The 20,507-nt window shown below is 37.9% G+C and overlaps 1 protein-coding gene across 9 annotated transcripts in view; it reads right to left on the bottom strand.

Moving 5' to 3' along the window:
- Window positions 1-20,507, bottom strand: part of LOC145486842 (D(5)-like dopamine receptor) — a 76,460-nt gene that overhangs the window by 51,092 nt on the left and 4,861 nt on the right. For 6 of the 9 annotated variants that reach the window (XM_081465558.1, XM_081465559.1, XM_081465557.1 and 3 more), the window contains exons 1-2: window positions 4,077-4,308; window positions 3,786-3,862 (exon numbers count right to left, since the gene is read on the bottom strand). The gene's annotated coding sequence lies outside the window, so the exon portion shown is untranslated. Of the gene's footprint in view, window positions 1-3,785; window positions 3,863-4,076; window positions 4,309-9,564; window positions 10,027-20,507 lie in introns of those variants that run through there. The other 3 variants (XM_081465565.1, XM_081465561.1, XM_081465560.1) reach the window with 2 other exon arrangements.

Raw genomic sequence — 20,507 nt, 5'->3', positions numbered from 1 at the left:
TTTATATGTGTTTATCTGTCTATTACATCAGCAGAAGTCTGTGCCTAAGGGCAGCGGAACTTTTAAAATGTCGGCGCCTTTAACACGGACACCCTGTCGATAACTTCACCAAATGTTTGGATGATTTAAAACAGTTGTTCATGCTAAGACTCAGAGAATAGGAAATTATCCCTGAAAGAAAACAGTCTGGTTTATAATTATGTTAATTGTTTTCCTTAACGCCTAATGGATGGATATCGAGAGGAATTTGGGGAAATAAATGAAGTTAGAGGGCATAGCCAATCTTTCATCCCCCTCTCTCCCCCCGGGGGGAGGAATTATTACCCAAAATATAACCGCTGACTCTTCTGCTATAGACTTTGGACCAGACCTCAGCTAGAAACCGCTTCAGTTTGCTTAAGGGCTTCAATGCAAAGTCCCTCTGCTGACCAGGGTGCACAAACGAAACCCTACTTCAGACTAAACCGGCTCAAAAATTGTAACGTTTGGCTCCGCGCATACCATGGAGTATCCCCCCGGATATCTTGTCAGTCTAAAGGTAAATCAAGTACAGTACGGACACTCGAACCGTGAACACTTGACAGTTTTCAGTACTTTTTTTTGATGACCATATAGAATAAAGTCTCTTCTTATAATGTATAATGTTAGCATTTTTAAAGTGTAAAAACACTAAATACTCTTGTTAGAAGGAAGAGCCCACATTCTATGGTCACTAAGAAAAATGATCGAAAAAATTTCAATTGTTCTCGGTTCGAGTGTCGTCGCTGTAGTGAAATGTAATCGTAAAGATAGCGGATGGGATTGTGTTTCAACAGAAATACCATTTATGACTTTATGACTCAAACAAGCAACTGAAATAAGAGGATATCAATATCCAGGTTGCTTTCCTCTGCAGTTTCGGCTTTAACCGTGACAGCAATTTGAAATCTTTTGATTAACAGTTTTGGCTGGATTTTATTCTCCAAACAGTCTTCTAATAAGAAAACGGTTTACTGCTGATTTGATTCCGGAGTGCTTTCCAGAAAAATAATACAGATTTATCGCAATTTGTGACCTTAACTTTCCTATTCCAGTTTGTTTAGAAACTGATAACAGTCTCGATCATGGAAGCAGATAAAAAGGCAATGCATGTAGTGCGAAAGCCATCATGTGGTGCGGGAAAGCTATCATACGTGAGCTGCGCATTGAATTGTTTCAAGTTGCGACAAATTTATCGTGATAGTAACATTATGCTGTACTTCTAATGAATAACAAGATAACAGCGAATATTTCAGCTGTGTTTGATGATAGCTTTGTACAACTTCATTCAAAGTGAAATTATATACCATAATATATACATATACGTCTTATACATAGCCGCAAGCAACTGAGGAGTCTAGATTTGTCAGATTATACCGTTTCGTACTGCACGTCTTCATATAGAAATTGACTCTATTAGAACACATTGTAACTGGGAAAACGTGTTCAGTTTAGTCCAGTACTTGGCTGTAAAAGACACTTTTATTGCCATGTTTATTTTTCCTTTGTTTAAACGTTATTTTCCCTCAACACTTACTCTAAGAACATAACATTTTCATCACGATCGTGTAAAATACTACAAACAAATGCCAAAAAGAACAAAACTACGCCAAAAAATGTCAAAGGAGAAACTTTTTTTTTTAAAGATAACTATGGAAATTGGTTGTTCTGTAAGTATTCCAAAATACTTCTTCTAATGGAATTTCTTAGTTTCTGAGTATTAATAATGATGATGATGATGATGATGATAATGATAATAATAAGTCTTTGATAGTTCTAGTTCGGCTGCGGCAGCCGCAGCCGCAGCCGCAGCCGCAGCCGCAGCCGCAGCCGCAGCCGCAGCCGCAGCCGCAGCCGCAGCCGCAGCCTCAACAGCAACAGCAACAGCAACAGTGGCAGTAGCAGTAGCAGTAGCGGTAGCAACAGTAACAGTGGCAGTGGCAGTGGCAGTGGCAGTAGCAGCAACAGTAACAGTAACAGTAACAGTAACAGTAACAGTAACAGTAACAGTAACAGTAACAGTAACAGTAACAGTAACAGTAACAGTAACAGTAACAGTAACAGTAACAGTAACAGTAACAGTAACAGTAGTGGTAGCAGTAGCAGTAGCAGTAGCAGTAACAGCAATAGAAACAGTAACAGTAGCAGTAGCAGTGGTATAGCAGTAGCAGCAGCAGCTGCAGTAGCAATAGCAGTAGCAGTAGCAGTAGCAGCAGCAGCAGTCGCAGTCGCAATAGCAGCCGCAGTCGCAGTCACAGTAACAGCAGCAGCAGCAGTCGCAGTCGCAGTAGCAGTAGCAGGGGCAGTAGCAGTAACAGTAACAACAGCAATGATAATAATAATAATAATAATAATAATAATAATAATAATAATAATAATTAAAAATTAAAAATTCTTTATTGAGCTCATTCAAATTTTTCACTGAAACTTTACATGATAATTATTTACAGCACAAAACTATTTACAATAAAAATTCTAATAAAGTCGTTAAAAAAGGAAGCAAAATGCATTTTACAGAAATGGCTGATACTTTACTGATTCTAACCTAAGGTACGTGCTTTGCGTTTCTAACTAAAATGGTACACTTTTCGTTGGATATATTCAAATTAGATGATGGTTACATCTTCGAAGGTGTTCCATTTCTCTCGACCCTAAAAGCACCCTGCCTTACATTTTAAATAAAAGATTTGAAAAAGTTTAAAAAAGCAACGCATCATCGCTGAAGGAAACGTGGTAAACAATGGCAAAGATACAAATGGATTCTACATTACAAAGTAGCTCCGTGTGAAGCGTGCTTTATTTTTTTTTATTTATTTTCATTTTTTTTATTCCTCCAGCGTGCTTTCTCTCATTACTGCTCTTAGTCAATTCGATAAGCGCTTTTAGCATTTTGGAAGGTTAAAGTCAGATTTTACTTTAGGTCATCTTGTTGATAACAAGCGGTCACAGTGCAACTTAATACTAAGTGGTGACGATATTTAAAAAGTCGGGTTCTGTCGTTAAAACATAGCTTTTAAATTTTCGTACCTTTGAAAGATTTTCAAGAGCTTTTTACTTCCTCAAGCCGGAATTTGTTAAACGAAATCACTAACGTATTTGTTACAGTATAAACAATGCATATTCATTTGTGTTTATGAAACCTATTGTAATGCTAATACAATAGTATCACGTTGTACAGTACAAGATTGGACCAAAATTTCTTGGTGATTAACTACATTTTACACGACCTGTATCCTAAGAGACATCCTTCAGTGAGGGAACACGTTTCTAACGAAACAACTAGTCTACGGCATCTTATTTCGTCTCGTTGTCACGGAAAAGGAAATTAATGAGGAAAGCTACGAATAAATAAGTCAAAAGACAAAATACAAAACAAGTCGTGCTTCTCTTCAAATCTTGGTTGATGTAATAACAAGGATCTTACGGTTCTTAAAATTGTTTTTTTAGATTAATTAAGATCTCTTCCAACACGTCAAAAAAGGTCAGTCCTCTGACTAGCTCTAAAAGTGTCAGGAACTGAATTTTCCGGTGAAAGTAAACACTAAATCACGATCTTATTTCAGGGCTGAATGGCCTGACGGGAGTGTGTGACAAGCAGTAAGTGTTCTTGGTGGTGCTGAAGCAAAACCCGCGAGCATGCAGGAGAGCCAAAATTCAAAGAAAACGGGCAAAAGAAGGGAGGCTCCCTTAATGGCCTGCTTCTCAGGCCATTAAGCAAAGCATGTCGCCATAAACTGTGCCGTAATAATTATTGCTAAAAAGCTCACCTTACGTTGTCGTTCTTTGAAACTTTGCGCTTTATGAGATGAACCTTCAGTACACTGCGAACAGTCAGTTTACAGACCTGTGATATCGGAGAGAAAGTATTCGGTGTAACTAAATGACTAAATGACTTTTACCTGAATTATTTTCTCTACTCAAATAGCTGGAATACGTTAGCATTCGGAGATCTTTACGCAAATCTCTTTAGAAATATAACGTTGAATCTTCGGTAAAAATAGCCTTTTAAGTCTCAAGTACTGGCTGAAATTTAAACTGCAATGCTTGGTACTACTCACTTGTAATCTCGTCACTTAAAAAAGTTTCTATCTCAAGGAAACAAAAATCTCCAAAGCAAAGGCTCAAAATCTGTTTGCCCTCCTCAAACGGTACGTGAGCTTTCACGGATCGTTTAACCAGTGTGAGTGAATTGTGTTTTGTTTCTGCGAGGTCCAGAGATTAATATCATAAAGTGAGAAACTTTATCTTTTCCGATCGAGATAACAATTGACATCGTTTACATAAACCGCTCTCCCTTTGTCTAGAATTGGGTGCTGAAGAAATTGAAATTTACTTAACCTTATGTGCTGCAGAGTGTAGGCGTTAAAAGGCGAGACAAACACTAACTCCGTGTCAAGTTGGTGCGGAAGAACATTATTATTATTTGAAAAAAAAAAAAAAATTATTTGCAGTCTTAAGTCTCAGCCTTAAAATGGCGTGAAATCATTTTATCTCGACGGGACCAGATGAGTGTCCCATTAATTTTCAGCCAGTCTTTTCCCTGCCAATCCTTCCTTCGTCAGAGAAAAAGGAAAACAACACGCTTCCCGTGCGTAATTTACATACACAGTGGATTCATATTTCCTGTCATGAACCTATCGCTTGTTATTGTGTGGTAAAGCGGGAGAAGGGAGTTAGTGTATTCAGTATCCTATTCATAGTCGAAAGCACTTTGGTCTAAAGATAATTTGTGATGGTTCGGTCATTAAGTTCTGCAGTTGGGTCCTTTGGTCCTCGGGGACTCCGAATCAAGGCACTTCACTCTCAAAGTGCCTCTCTATTGCTGCTCACGTGTCAGTATAAATAGAAGTCAATAAATTGTTGTCAAAACCAGACAAAAAGCTCAGGAATAACTTGCGTTACCCGCGAAGATGCTATCCATGCTGGGAGCTGTAGCGACGTGATCTCTATAAGATTTGTCGCTAGCGACAACCTTGTTATTTTTTTTATTTTGTTGTTTTTTTTCTTTCCTGCAGCCGAAAGCTTTGTCCAGAAGTGTCTACAAATTTCTGTTTGTGTGGAAATTGAACGTTTGGGCTAATTAAAAAAAAAACCTCTGGACGAAAATCATCCAATTCTCCGAAAAATTTTCGTGCAGTACTTTCTTGGCATCCCGACCACACTTCTTTTTTAGAATGTTGTTTTTCCGGTCCTGGATGAATTTTCTTATTTGTCTGCCTATTTTAGGCTGAATATATTCTTGCGAATATTCTTAAATTGCAGCGTATGACATTTCATTTTTAGAATGTATCGAGGTCTGGATGGAGTTGGAGATGGAGCCGGACTGCAGGTACTAAAGCCTGATATGACACACATAACGTGTTCAGAAATATCATTAAACATCGATAATACGGCTAGTGCTGTTTTTGGCCAGTTTTTCCGTTTAGAGGAAAAAAGAACTGTCTGTATACGGTTTAGTTGAAACATAAATCTATTGTATGTACAAATTTTCAACACGCAAAATTATATTCTTTTCAAAATCTCAGCCTCGGGTTCATTCTTACAATATCCTTAAAATGTTGCAAATTTCAGCCTGGATATTCTTATAAGATATATTCTTATATAAAAAAGGAGTATTATGAGATATAGCTCGTGGAGGCTAAGTGGATGGTAAGTGAGCTGAACTGTGCGTGTTCAAGCCGTGACCGACGTCGTTTTGTTGTGCTATTGTGCAAGATATTTTACTCTCAAAGTGCCTCGTTCAACCCTGGGTACCGAACAATTTAACGCCGGGGTCAACCCTGGAATGGACCAGCACCCTATTCAGGGAGGAATACAAATGTTCGCAATCGCTTTATGCCGTTTAACCCTGAAATAAGCGCCCTTCTGGTGGGTCATCAGGCTCGAACGCGCACTTTACCTTTACGTTCATGAACTATTCTTCGAACACAACAGCATCAGCTCATCGCTGCAGTCCGCTTAGGACGGGACGTAGAGACATGAGTGAGAAGTGTATTCGCTGGCAAGCTGAGAGGGTAACCTTACCTCCGAAATTTTGGTTTGTAAAATTGGCTTTGGGTGACACTCTACGTTTGCCTGTCAGGTGTAAATGTTAACAGCAACTTCTGCCTTGAAAAGGTCATTTGACGGTTGACAATTAAGATATTTTTGTCAGCTGTCAGTACACTGAGGAGACATTCTCGAATCATTTGTAAACATGTCTGTTTCGAATAATCTAATAATATTTATTGCGTTGTCCCTGACCCTTTCTTTAATGCTGATCGTTCACATCTGAAATATAAACAAAATCACAGCACGGTAATTCGTGTGTCTCAGTAAATTTTGTTGGTACTTTTCCTTTTTAGTGTGAGCTCAAGATTATACCTTAACACATAAGACTGGCTCTATGCTGTAACGTGAAGAGAACTATCCCAAGCGCAGGGTTGCCACGCGTTAAGTCCGTTGATGTGACAGACGAGTTTCTGTCATTTTAACCTAACGCATTTACATTAGATGCTTGTCGAAAATTGTGTCTCGTCCGGCGTTATTGTGTTCTTGGGAAATAACCGATGAATTGCCAGGTTTTCAGTTTCAAGTCACTTTTTTGTCGGAGATGTTGAAGATGTTGAAGATGTTGAATTTTCTCCGCTACGTTATCAGTGAGATTTACTACATTTTGTGCTCTTGATTGTCGGTGGCTGTTCTAAACATGGAATAATTCGCCAAAATTTAAGCAGCATGCACAGAGTAACATTCTGGCTAAACTCTTGCGGTGCGCCAGTGCGGTTCAGTGGCAATAATCTCTTGTTCCATTATTAAGTTTCCATGGTAGACGAATAATTTGTCCTAGACGTGTTTTAATGTTTCTGAGACATATGATGCATAAGGTTAATACGGCTGAATTAGTCTAAAAGGCAGACGAACGTTTCAATTTTCACAATTTTATCAGTCTGAAAGACACAAAGACAGAGATAGACAGGAAATAAGTCCAGATCACAATGAACCTTGAAAAAATTAAGGCTGGTTAAACGGTATAGGAACCATATTTATAATTCCAACATATTGTAAAGCACTACATTTCCTCTTCTTTGCGGTCTTGTATGACTTGTATCTTATTCTTCAGAGAACGACGTTAAAGCTAAAACAATGTAACATCTTGATGAGATATCGATCATCGCAGACGAAAACAACTGAACAATCAATTTAAGACAAAACAGACAAAGTTAGTGACCATCTTGACTGTCTCTGTAGTCAAGGTTTTGCAGTAACTGCTGGCATCAGAGAAATGAAATAAAACTCTTTTGAATGTCTAACAGAAATATAAGCGTCGTGACTTTAAGGGTTGGCAAATGGTATAATCCGAGGTTCGCCAGAAACGTGGAGATCCTTGTTTGAAAATCTAAGGCTGTAAGGAACTATTTTACACCCTGAGACAGAACGGACAAACGAAAAAAAAAGGGACTTCTGACATATCAAAAAGGATTCCCAAATTTAGAGCTGAGATCACATCAAACGAGATTTACGAGGTAGCGTTAAGCCTAATTTTGCCGCGTTTAATTTAAATCATATTGAGACGTACGTGCGTACGTACGGCCGTTGACTACTTTTTGTCTGAACTACAGATAGGCTCCTTGAAACAGATCGTGAATCAAGCTTGTTCATCGAGCTGGTGTCGCAGTTAAAAAAAATTTTTGTCGAAGCAAATCTCTCGACATAAAATACTGAATGGAAATCTTTAATGGTTTGGATTGGTATTTGAATTAAAGATTTAGCAGATTGCACCAGCTACTTAAAAAAAATAATATATGAAAACATTATTTAAAAGCAATATGGATCAATGTGTGTATTGCTTCTACCCTTTTTTCTCATATCAGTCTCGGCTTGTTTAGTTAGCTGTGTTCTGTTTGCTTTTCCAAAACCCACCTGCGAAGGTATACTAAATATTTGCCTAACGATGTTTTATTTTGCTTTCAGAATATTGTGACAATATTAAATTCTAGATCTGCATCGCCGAAAGAAACATTTTCCTGTGACTTACTTGTCGCTAGCCGCGTTGTATCGCACGCCGCTTCATTTTGAGGGCGTCTGGCACGCTCAGAAAAGTATCCCACGGAAACACGTCTGTATTAGCAAGCAACTTCAGTTTATTACTGACAGAAGGGATACGAATGCCGTAAAAAAATTTCAATATATTGCCAAAGCCTCTCCTGGCGTTTAAAATGAAAATGAAAAACGTATAGAAATCTGGCTAAGACAAATTTGGCTACCTTGCAACTCAAAATAAAGTGAACAGATATGTGAAGTAGTAAAGTAAGTGATGATGTATTATATTTTTAAAATTATTCGACTGCGCTATCTTCTTTGATTATTCGTTGCCAGTTTTTGCAGCTGTTTACGCAGAGACGTTCAATATTTCATATTTACATAGTTGGTTGATGGTATAAATCACTTAGATTATCTGTACTGAAAATCTATAAGCTATTTGGTTAAAATCGGATTCGATCCACTGACATTGCAAGGGATTTTCATATGATTCAGTTTTTTTGTTCTTCGAGCATATATCTAATGAGTGCGTTGTATCGAAAACATAACGTAATAGGAAAATACCTTTGCCTCACAATAACTGAGATATATCATAACATTATAATATTATCCTATTACTGAGTGATACTGCGTAGCTATACAGCTTTGCTGTAGATTTTTTGGATCTATTGAAATGATTGATTGGAAAATCGCTGTAACACGACCGCTAAGACAAAGGAGCGAAACCGTTTTGTCAACAGTTCGTAATTTTATGGACCAGAAACAGTTTTCGCAATTAAAACTGGAAGATGTTTAAATCTATCTTAACGCCTTTACCGAAGTCCCTTGAATCTTATTAAAAGGATTTGGATGTCTACTCTAAATGGCATTATTGCGACCCCTTACCGATAACAACCTTATCGCTGAAGTGCAAAACAATCTCATTGAGTTAAATTTGAATCAGTGGGAATTTGAATACACCACACTAATATACTGGTAAGAGGTACCACTGTCCAGTTTCCACATTGTTTTAAAAGACCTTGAAACCCTGAAGCTACGTTTGAAATAAATGTCAAAATAGTCTCGTTCACAAACTAACCACTTCAAAGTACCCCGGTCTTAGTTTGCTCCACTTCTTTAATTTACCTCTCGTCCTCGTCTTTACCTCTGATCATGACTCTCGTCGCGAGTCAAATCATATGGCCGGTTATGAAGTTCCTGGCTAGAAAACAATATTGTTATTCCTCATGTTGCCAACGCACTTTCTGCAGTTGCTAACTAACGCAACTCAAATTGCAACAGCGAGTGAGATTTGGTAGTCGCTGCAATTACTCTCTCAACTCGTCGCCCGGGAATTATTTTAGTGTTTAGTGGCTCAGATCAAACTGCACTGGGGTACCTCGTCCAGAACGAAAGATTTAGCGTCACAACTTCCGAGACTCAGCTTCAGTTACCAAAACGAATTCCTCTTTCGCTGCGTTTTATAGACAAATAACTACAACTGGATTGTTGTTTCTCGTGTCTTAATCGATACCAACCACTAACCTGGTAAGCGTTGTGATCTGGTTTTTACCCAAGCGTTTTGTTGAGAGATAATTTGACTCTGTTATTTTCGTCAATCAGTCAGGCATGCAACCTTTTTTTGGCTTGTTTAAGCTCTTCGCTGCTGATAAGCGCGGATTACTTTCGTCAGCAACCAATCCTAGACGTCGAGTAGGCAAATTGTTCACATATCAGTGAATGAAACAGAGGACTCTAACTTGACCAATGACAGGACGAGAATCCTTGTATTTAATTTATATTTTGGTCTTCTTAATTTCCTGACTTATCGAAAGTGTCAAACATAAAGCATGCAGCAGCAGTGAAATACCTATTTCCCTTTTCCTCCATCCTCTGATTGTTTCGTTTTTGTTTTGTTTTGTTTTTCTTTCGATAAAACCAACACAAGACGATTACTAATTCCTTTTGACATCATCACTCGTTTTGGAATTGAACCAATTTCGAGCTGTGTAGCACCTAAAGACTTCGTTTGATTATTATTTTCAATATTTCTGCATTTGGTAGTGAAGTCGAATTATTGATTTCTCTTTCTATTGTTTTCATGTATAATATTAATTTTTGTAAATACGTAGATTGGTCAAAGTAAAACGTACTTTTGAAACAAACACTGCTCTGCCATTTGAGTTCTTTTGGTATGAAAACATCGATCGTTAATTGTCACGACCATAACGTCGCACAAACTAGCTGTCTCATTTAGCTTAAAGTTCTTTGCTCCAGCCTTGAAAGCTTGTATAAATACACAAATTGGTTCTTTGTGCATTGGGATTTGTCTAACACTGTTTTCTCACTGCAAACCCCTGTCGTTCAAAACACGTTTTTGTATTAACAACATTTCAGACAACATTCAAATTTCAGAGATAAGCCAAAAGTTGCCAAAAGCGAAGTTTTCGGTTCACCTTACTCTTATACGTATATTGTACACAATAGACCCAACTTCACAACAGCAATATTTCCTGTTTACGTTGATAACGACCCTTCTTGTGCAAAGAAATGAATCTTCCAATAATAATTGGTAAACATAATTATTTTCCATTTCTTTTGATTTAGCGACACGTGAGCCCCAAGTGGGATAGCTACCAAGAAGTAAACGAAACTTGAAATATCCGTTACATAATTTGTTATGCAGCCAAGTTCTTCTCAGTTTGATCTGAGATTTTTCCTCGCATGCTCAGTCTTACCACAGGACTAGTTATAGATGATCAGCTTTAAAGGAAATAGGAACAATGACTTCGTTTATTTTGTTGACGTTTCGACCATTTCAGATTTTCTGGTTTTTGTTATTTGTACTCTTTACAAGTTTTACACTAATTGAATTACAAAATCAACAAGGAAAATATACATATGGACAAAACATGTACAACTAAAACTAAATTAAAATTTATTTAGTGACCAAAGTAGTCGAAGCTTTCGAGTTGGTCAGTTTTGTGGTTCATATCTCAAACGCAATGAACTTCAAATAAAAATATGGCCACACAAATATATAGACCTAGGACTCAACACATATGTAGATCATCCCTTCATACCCTGCCGACGAGCCAAAAGAGCCAAACGAACCACTTAAAGTATAAACCTAGGACTTGACGTATATATAGATTATTCCTCGTTCTTTCATCCACTGCCGAGCCAAACGAGCCACTGAATATATAGACCTAGGACTTAACGTATATAGAGATTATTCCTCGTTCTTTCATCCACTGGCGAGCCAAACGAGCCACTAAAGTTATGTACCTTCATAAGTGGCCATGTATTGTGTAGTTGCTCTAAGAGTATCTTGAAGCCAAAAGTAAGAGTATTTGTGAATTGTCCTTATAAAGATTTCCTTGTGCAAGGAAGAGCCAAATCACATTTGTCACAAAATAAGATTAACACCGAGAGACAGAATTATCGTGTTCACAGACACCCTTCTTTTTTTACGAGTGCCCAATCAAAACTAACCATCATGACAAGTTCACAGATTTTGGTGAAACGTCCTCCAAAAATTTAGTATGAGGCACTGGCAAGCATATTTGTGGCTCAGGCATTTTGTGTTTGGTCTTTAAAGTTGACACCACATTTTCCCTAAGTTGACAGTTCTGCAAAAGAAATATCAAAAGTCTGAAGCATCCTGAATGAGCTTGAATGAAATAATAACGTGAAAGAATTTTGTAATCATTAAGCTTTCTAATGATATATACTGTACTAATTTATACTGGTTGGCTACAAAATGCTCAACACAAGGAAGAAATCTTTCCCGAAGGACAGCAGCAAATGACGATCATCAAAGGCTGATTGCAGCGGTGTCAACACAAACATCTAAATTTGCAACTGTGAGACATGGTAGCAGCAGAAATTTTGTCGATAATGCAAAAAATCTTTTTTAAGGAAATTTAAAATTCATTTTTTCGCTCATACATGCACTTACGACTAAGGTGGGGGTATTCTGTATCAGCCATAACTAGAGATGTTGCTATATTGAACAATTTTTACTATTCTAGCGTGTCAATGCACGAATAGAATATTATTCTTTCACTGTTGTATCTAGTCATGCAAGCGATGACTTTGGCCGAAAATCTGCTCTCGCCTTCTTTCACGTAAAAGCTGGTATGTTTAGATAACACAGATATCCCCTAACTCGATTTTTACCACCCTCGCTCTCTACCACGCCCTTCAAGGTCTTCCTTCTCCAGTCTGTCAAATCACCATACGCGCAATGCGGTCTTTCGTTAGGTTTGGTATAAAACAACATTTGTACAGGTGCATGCACTGTCCTTTTGGATACGTCTTTCATAACGAAGACATAACGTACTACAGCTGCGTAATTGTAAAGCGTTGAAGTTCGTTGACGTGGCTATTTTTAGTAGGAACTGAGAAAGTAACTGTTTTCGGCGGTTGAAAACGAATTTTTCTGGCTTAAACGTGCCACAGATTTTCTTTTCACGTCTTCAAGGTATTTTGAGCTCCATTGAGTTCAGTCCATATTTTGCAGCTGGCAGCCTTTGGGTTTAACCTTTCCACGCCCAAATGGTCGCCCCAAAAATGCCGTTTTTAACCATCAAATTAGTTTCTTGGCTGCCATGACGCTAAATGGGCCTTAATTTTGCTGAAAAAGCTATTTTTTTGCCCAGACAGATAGATTTCCCTAAGATTAAGTACAAAAATGTAGAACATTTTAATTTGGTGCATGCGCAAAAGCCAATTGTTTTTTTACAATTGCCCGTTCCGAATTTTTTTTATTGCCCTTTTCCGTTTGTTTTTCTCGGCCCTTTTACTCTGGCTACCTTTTGCCTTTCATATTCTTTCTGGCTGCGGTGAAAATTTGGGTGTTAATTATGGGCAAAGCCTGGAAATGGGACCTTGATCAATTATAGGTATAATGGGCCATTCTACGACCATTATTGCACCAAAGCTGACAAAGTTCTTTTTCAATTTGCTACGACAGAATGCCGTCGATATCCAAAATCAACTTGTGTGCGGATAGATCTATCCTAGCTCTACCATCTGCCTATCAAGAATATCTGGTGACATTTAAAATGATGACGTCACAAGTGGTACAAAGAGCACGACCATTAAGTAGTCTTATATGACTCCTTGGACGGGAAAAGGTTAAGGTAATTCCTCTGAAATAAAAGTGACAATAGATTTTTGTTCAAACTTTGTCCACTGAATATTTGTCATATGATAACTTCAATTTTGAAATAAAAAAGGGGGGTGCCCATGCTTATTAAGGAGCAGTGAGGCATTGAAAATGCCCCCATTTTGGCATTATTTAATGCTTATTATAAGAACGCATTCCCAGTAATTGTAACATCTTTGTGAGCCCGGACTCATAAGAACACGCATTAAACTACAGTCAATACAATGTGTCGGGCACAAATAAACGTTTTAAGTTTGATTCAGACAGAAAGCCAAATCCTTGATTAAAAATTCGAACCAAATTTCTCTACGTGGTTACCGACTGGAAAATAGAAAAGACCACAGTGTATCTGCTATTTTTCTTATTTATTCAATTTTCAGCAATAGAAATTAAATCAGTCTTTTCTCACGCAAAGCTTATGATTAGTTAATTACAATGACTAGAAAAAAAATTGGGGTGCCCGTGCTCGTCGGTGAGCTAGAGCCATTTTTCAATTGACAGAGCTCAATATCAAGGCAAATCCGTCATGTTTTCAATGTGCACGTGCACGAGCGCGCGCTAATGACGCCATAAATTATGCGCAGTAAGGATGCGCAATGCAAATGTGAGGAATCACCTTAAGGCCGATGAGATCCTGGTTACAAGTGGAATATTTGTCAAATAACTGGAGTAAGCTGTACTCGAACACTAAAACATCTAGCGTTTATTTCCGATTACCGCCTGGATTACCGTAGTAGAGAGGAGCTTAGAAAGATTTCTGTTAACCCTGCTTGAGACGCTATAGGACTAGTCCCCCCAGGTAAGAAAATTGATCTGCTCAAGAATACAACACAGATCGAGACCCCGAGGCCTTGAAGTCGGATCTTTGCATGGGCAGGCCACCTCAGTATTGACAGGTGTGACTGGTAAGGAAATAAGTAAAAATATTGTTTTCAGTCTCCTATTCAATTTCTTTACGAAAATACCATTCGACAGTTGATAAGATTCGTTGAAAGCTTTTGTTAATTGCCATGCATCTCGACACTCTTTTGAATTGTTCGCTGCAGAGACAAGAGATTTATAAAGAGGTTTATCAAATTCTTTACTATGGCTGTTGATTTCTATAGGAAAACCCGTTATATCATGTGCCGGTGGTTTTAAATCAATCAGTCAACCGATTAGAGATTTAACAAACCGCCTTACATGAGTTCTCAGAGTTCCATCATCCAATCATAGAGAAATAACGCGAGTACTAAGGACTACTTTCGCGAGCACTTCAAGTTTCTGAGCCACCCTGGTGACACGAACCGTGGCGTTAGTCAGTTTTTGGGCACGGCATTTTGTTCTCATCTGGTGCGTATTCTCTCTGAATATAAAAGAAGCAAATTCGACGCCTTTCAACCACACGCGCGATTAAATGTTTGCACGCATAAAAGTGGCCTGTCAACTTGTCAGTGGATTCTCCTCCTTGACATTTTTCTTTATCAAAGTCATGTTTCAAAATAAGCAAAGACAGGAGCAGTCAAATCTAATTACCTTATTCAACATGTCTACGCGTGAGGTATCTGTCACGAAAGAAGATTGCAGAAGATTGTGAACCAATAAAATTGAGGCTAATATTCTCTCGTCATAAAAATGTGATTGCAACTGTACAGCCGTGAAAGCAAGTAATAGTTGTCAAGCATGCACGATTATTAGAATTCAGCGTGGTGTAGTTCGTCTAGTGAAAGTATAACAGTTATTTACTAAGAAATATCCAGGGTTCGATAGCTGATATTTTGCAAGGAAGTACAGGCACATCAAAGATGATGGATACAGTTTTCTGAAAAAAAAGCATCAAATATTCAACAACAATTTTGCTGTGTCAAGGTGTTCCAGATTTTGTAATAATAATTTTCCTGTTTTTCTAAAGAAAGCTGAATATATAGTAAGAAGCCTCATTGGAAGTGGGTTGAAATTTGGAGTCGATAAAAACGTTACAAATAGTAAAATAGCATGCGCGACTTGCTAATAAATCTTTGTTTAAATTGTGAGTTCGCTGTGTTGTGAATTTGCCTTGCGCGCAGCACATTTCAGTTTTGCCTAGCATTTGTCGCTAGGAAATCATCCGAGCTAAATAAGTACCTTCATAATTTTAAACATCCTTATAGATGCAAACTTAAAATCGTATGCTACTTTGCTCTTCAAACATCTTTAATTTTCTCAGCTGAAATGCCAAATTTTGCCATTTTGCCGTTTTGCCTTGGGTAACTCGACCGTTCTTCAGTAAGTCGTATGGGCGGCTGCGAGAGCTGACTTGTAGTTTGGTTTCTTTTCTTTTCTTACCCAGCCCTTCCTAATTGAGGTTTGTTTTTCGTGCGCAATTTCTCGACTCTCAGGTCGCAATTTCCTTGATTTTTGCCACAACCGCTTTATAAGGTGGCGAAAATGTCTCCAATCAGTGCGTCTGCAGTCCGGTTCGAGGAAAAGTTCTCAAGCTGCCCAAATAATGGTTACTTTAAACTGAGCAAACCTTTCAGGCTCATATGCAAATTTAAGGAAGTCGGCGATGTTTGACAAGGTCCTTAAAAAATCAAATAGTTCAGCTTTTTAGTTCCCAGATTCGGAATTAGACTTGCGTTCCGCTTGAGTGGAAGAAATCTGCAATTGAGTTATAATAAATACAATACTTCCCAATCGAAGCAAATTCTCCCTTTAGAACATGTATCCTTTGGCGGAAACGAAGTCTTAGATTTGTGTTCATAGACGATATTGAACTCCTCTTGAAAAGCCAAAATGTTTCTTTGGGCTTCTTTGTTTTTATAACTCCGTAAGATGCTCAATGTATCACATACACTGAGGAACTTAAAGGCAAGACGCTAATAAAAGTAGAGTTAAACAATAAGGCAGATTTGAAACTAACGTTCCAAATTAACCTACCACATTTTTGTTTTAAAGCTCTTAGAAATAAAGGCGAGAGAAAAATCGTGCGGACTTGGAAACCTTACCTTGTGAATCGCGCTCTGTCGATGTCAGGGGAAAGGCTCGATAAAAATGAACTTTTTTTTTCCATTCCTGATGCTTCATTAACTTACAACTATTCATATATTTATTAACATCAATTACGGTTTTTTGTTATTGACAATTAATTTCGTTCATTTGATGAAAAACGCGATATTCAAGCAGCAGATGGCTTGAGAAGAAAAAGCATTCACAGATTTGAGAGAAATTGTCTTTGAATTGGGTATTTTGTATTCTTCTTGCCCCAGAGTGTGAACTTAAGATATAGGGATGTATGAAGTACTTGGCATGAGAGGATGTGAAAAAGCCATGTATAAAAAAGTGGACATTTACTTGAAGAAAATTATCTTCGCGGATATAGTTGTCTTGGAAGCAACTCATTAAATGGTTCAAATCCTTTAACATGCCGCTTATTTATTCTCTGTTTAAAAGTTCTTTTTTTCCCAAAAGACCATTTTTGTCTGGTGCCATTTGCGCTATTGTAACGGAGAAATAGAGTTGAAAATGAACAAGGATTGGTATTGCCTTATCGCAGTTGGAAATCTTTCCCGAACGGTCTTAGAGCTTAAATGAGAATTAGTCGTATGGTTTCAACATTTGTGTCTGTAGATATTTGAATATTGATCCTCAACAGGACTGTCAAACAAATGGACACCTACCCAATTAAAAAGGACATCTCGCAATTTGATAAATCTGCGGCTCGGAGAAATTCTTAATAAGCTGCATTATCGCTACGATAATATAAAAATGATGAAGCGAAACCAACAGATCGAAGATTGAACATTGAAGAAAATCAGCAGATTGTTCTTGATGCATGCAGCAATTCCTCAAAAAAATTCAATAGATTTGAATATCGTATTTTCCGGTAAATCAGCAACTTAGAGCCTGATTTTCATTACGTTTAGGCAATATCCTCTCTTTTTAATGTAGAGACACAAAGCCAAACAAATACAGCCTAGCCTTCGCGCTGATGACGGCTAACAGGATATATGGAAATTTACCAAGGTTTTGTCACGCCATTGGCAGACCCTTGATAGATAGCAGTTTTAGCTCATGACTGCGGTGGCCGGTGGACAAGTGGAAAATTTTGCTATTGATCTGAATAACAGATGGTTATCTCGAGCCGAAAGTGCTAGAACTGCATGGCGGCGTGTCAGGCCTGAAAATAAAAGTACAATATTCCAATGTTGCTTTTAGTTTTGTTCCATAATTTTATAAAGGAGTGGAAATTGGCGGCCCCTCTGTCAGTGCAATTTCCTTTTGAAGTGCTAAAGGATTTCGTGAAAGCCTTGACGAGTCATTTAAGAGGATACTGTCACCAGTATTTAAGCATGATTTTAGAAATCTTAAAAACAAAGCTACCTTACAGGAAATCGAACAATAGTGGTTTTATTTTAATTTGTCCAACAGTAAATAAATGTCAATACAAATGACAGAAATCCATTAGATAGTGGGGAAGACTAAGATGGCCTGGATGTATTGATCGCTATACTTTGTAAAAGAGTTTTACTTTAAGTTTTGAATGCTGAAATCTTCGGGTGAAAGCTATTAAGTGGAACTTTCACGTCGCATAGTTTATTTTTATGTTGTGTACAAGGCGGTTGATAGCCGTCAGGAAATAATTTTATTGTAGTACTGTTACTGCTGTTTATTTTGTTGTACAGGGTGTTACCAACCTAAAAGTCTGAGATGAACCTATCTAGTGACTACTAAAATGAAGTTAGAATAAACTTGCGTTGCTGTACAAAGTGATCCGAGCTTTAAGTCTGTGGATGAAACTGTGACCATTAAAGTAAACGCCATTGAGCAGCATTTTCATTTGGTTATTTACTGCTGTTTATTTTGTTGTACAAAGTGGTTTCAGGTCATTCCCCCGAAAAAGATAATAATAATTAAGGAATTATGGGGTTTATTGAGGGTCTTCCTGCTCCTAAACGAATACGGGACCCCCTTTTTTCATTTCAAAATTTAAGCTCTCTTGATATAAGCAGCCAACAGGCAAAATTTGAATGCAAATCTATTGCTTTTAGAAACGTTTACATTTAAACCACTAACTTTATGCTTTTTGAGAGCAGAAAAATAGGGAGAAAGTTAAGCGAGAAATACAACAATGGACGTACTGTATCAATGATAAGGAGCAATTTGATGTACGTTTCGTGATAAAGGCACCTATATTTAGTCGACAGGGATTCAATATGTTCCAAGCGCGCAGTGTTGTCGAGGACACATCTTATCGTTTACGAGTGCTTGCTATGCTCTCATTTTCAGTGATAATTTGTTACTCTGCAATAGAAATTGGTCTATATTCACTGTATAGAAAGAAGGTGATCGCTGCATTCAAATTAAGTTAACAAATCGTTAGGTCCCCGTACTGGTTTCCGAGAAAAAAACGATCATTTGTCTCTCGCAGCCCAAGCCGTTTAGAAAAAGCCACCATTTTGTATGTGCATGCGCTTGCGAGCGCGCGCTAATGACGCGAAAATCGTGCGCAGTAGATTTCCTAGGTAGAAGACCTGAAAACACTCTGAGTGACGATTCAAATGATAGCTATCGAGAAGTATTCTCATGTGATTTTTTAGTAACGATAATGTTCGGCTATCTTTAAAACGGGGAACGGGGAATCGGGGAATGGGAATGGGGAATGGGGAATGGGGAACGGGGAACGGGGAATCTTTAAAATGGGGAATCTTTAAAAGCGGGAATCTTTAAAATAGGGAATCTTTAAAAGCGGGAATCTTTAAAATGGGGAATCTTTAAAAGCGGGAATCTTTAAAATGGGGAATCTTTAAAATGGGGAATCTTTAAAATGAGGAATCTTTAAAATGGGGAATCTTTAAAAGCGGGAATCTTTAAAATGGGGAATCTTTAAAATGGGGAATCTTTAAAATGAGGAATCTTTAAAATGGGGAATCTTTAAAATGGGGAATCTTTAAAATGGGGAATCTTTAAAATGGGGAATCTTTAAAATAAGGAATCTTTAAAATGGGGAATCTTTAAAAGCGGGAAAAATGGGGAATCTTTAAAAGCGAGAATCTCTGGGAATTATTATTCATTGTAATTATATCGCACGCTAAAGCATATATGTTTAGCGGGCTACTTAAGCGGTTCAAATCTCGATTCTTACTCTTTGAGATCTGCTACACCGACCGAAGAATTGATCCGCCTGAAGAATTGAACTCCGGACTGTGACGTTTTTAAATCGAGTTTCGCAGCGATAGATATTTGTCCTAGCGTTATCAAGTACTACTGGAAAGACATGCTACTTAACGACAAAAATATGGCACGCACAATGGGTTCTTGGTTTTGTGATAGACTACGCTTGAATTGGCGGCCGAGAGAGCTGTAATGTTTGTTAAAAAGGTGATGTACTTCATGGAAATTGGCTATCTGAACAGTATTAGAAAAAGTACTATTGTAATGATTATGATTTTCTCACGCTTTTGTGGCAAACTCAGTGACAGATGTTTCTGTTGGTTTCCGGCCAGCATGGCGTCTCCATACAAATCTCTTTAAATGTGGTAAAAAGTTTAAGTGTAAAATGGAGTTGACTAGCCTACACGACTTCTACGGTTCGTGACATTTGTACATTTGCCGTTCTCTGTTCGGTCACTCGACCTTTCTTGTCGCTTCACTCGTGTTCATGAAGGGCACTTCATGTTGTGTAATAAGGAGGAATTTTAAGTGAAGTTGAGCCGTTAGATCGTGCTATGGCAAACTTTTTTATAGGTCATAGGTCTGCGTGTTATCTGCATGTCGACTCGTTGAGTTTGACACCTCTGTAATTTGCCGTGTGTTTTTGCATTTTTTAGGCTCATTTCTATTGCAAGATATGCTTTTATAAGCTAAGGCGTTTGATAACGGCTTCCGGCACTAACATTTTGCTGGATCAATAATAGCAAACTTTAAAACAAACTTTTAAAGTGCCTGCATGATCCTTCCGTTGTTTGTCTGTTCCGGTTTGTTTTGCAAAATTTGGGAAAATTTTTGTCTAATGTGCTAATGTCCGTTTCATAATTATAGTGACATTATAGAAAATTCATGTCACGGGGCCTGTTTTTGGGTTATAAGCATTTAAATCTAACCGATTATAGTGTTGCTTTAGTACTCTGTTACTTGAAGAAAAAGACATGAATTTTATAACAAATAACTAGGCATTCGTTTGATACGTTTGGTTTAGCGTAAACTGCAAAGGACTGGTATTATTGATCCATCAAGGTATGAATGCTGGAAATACTATCCGCGGAAATAATTAGCCGCCACCTAAGAAGCAGGCGTTTCGTTATGTCACATACGCAATGCGTCGTATGGCACGCTAAAGAGGTGAAATGGTTTCCTA

Source organism: Orbicella franksi, chromosome 5, assembly GCF_964199315.1.
Source record: "Orbicella franksi chromosome 5, jaOrbFran1.1, whole genome shotgun sequence".
In the NCBI taxonomy this organism is placed as follows: Eukaryota; Metazoa; Cnidaria; class Anthozoa; order Scleractinia; family Merulinidae; genus Orbicella; species Orbicella franksi.
This window is presented reverse-complemented; position numbering and strand designations above follow the sequence as displayed.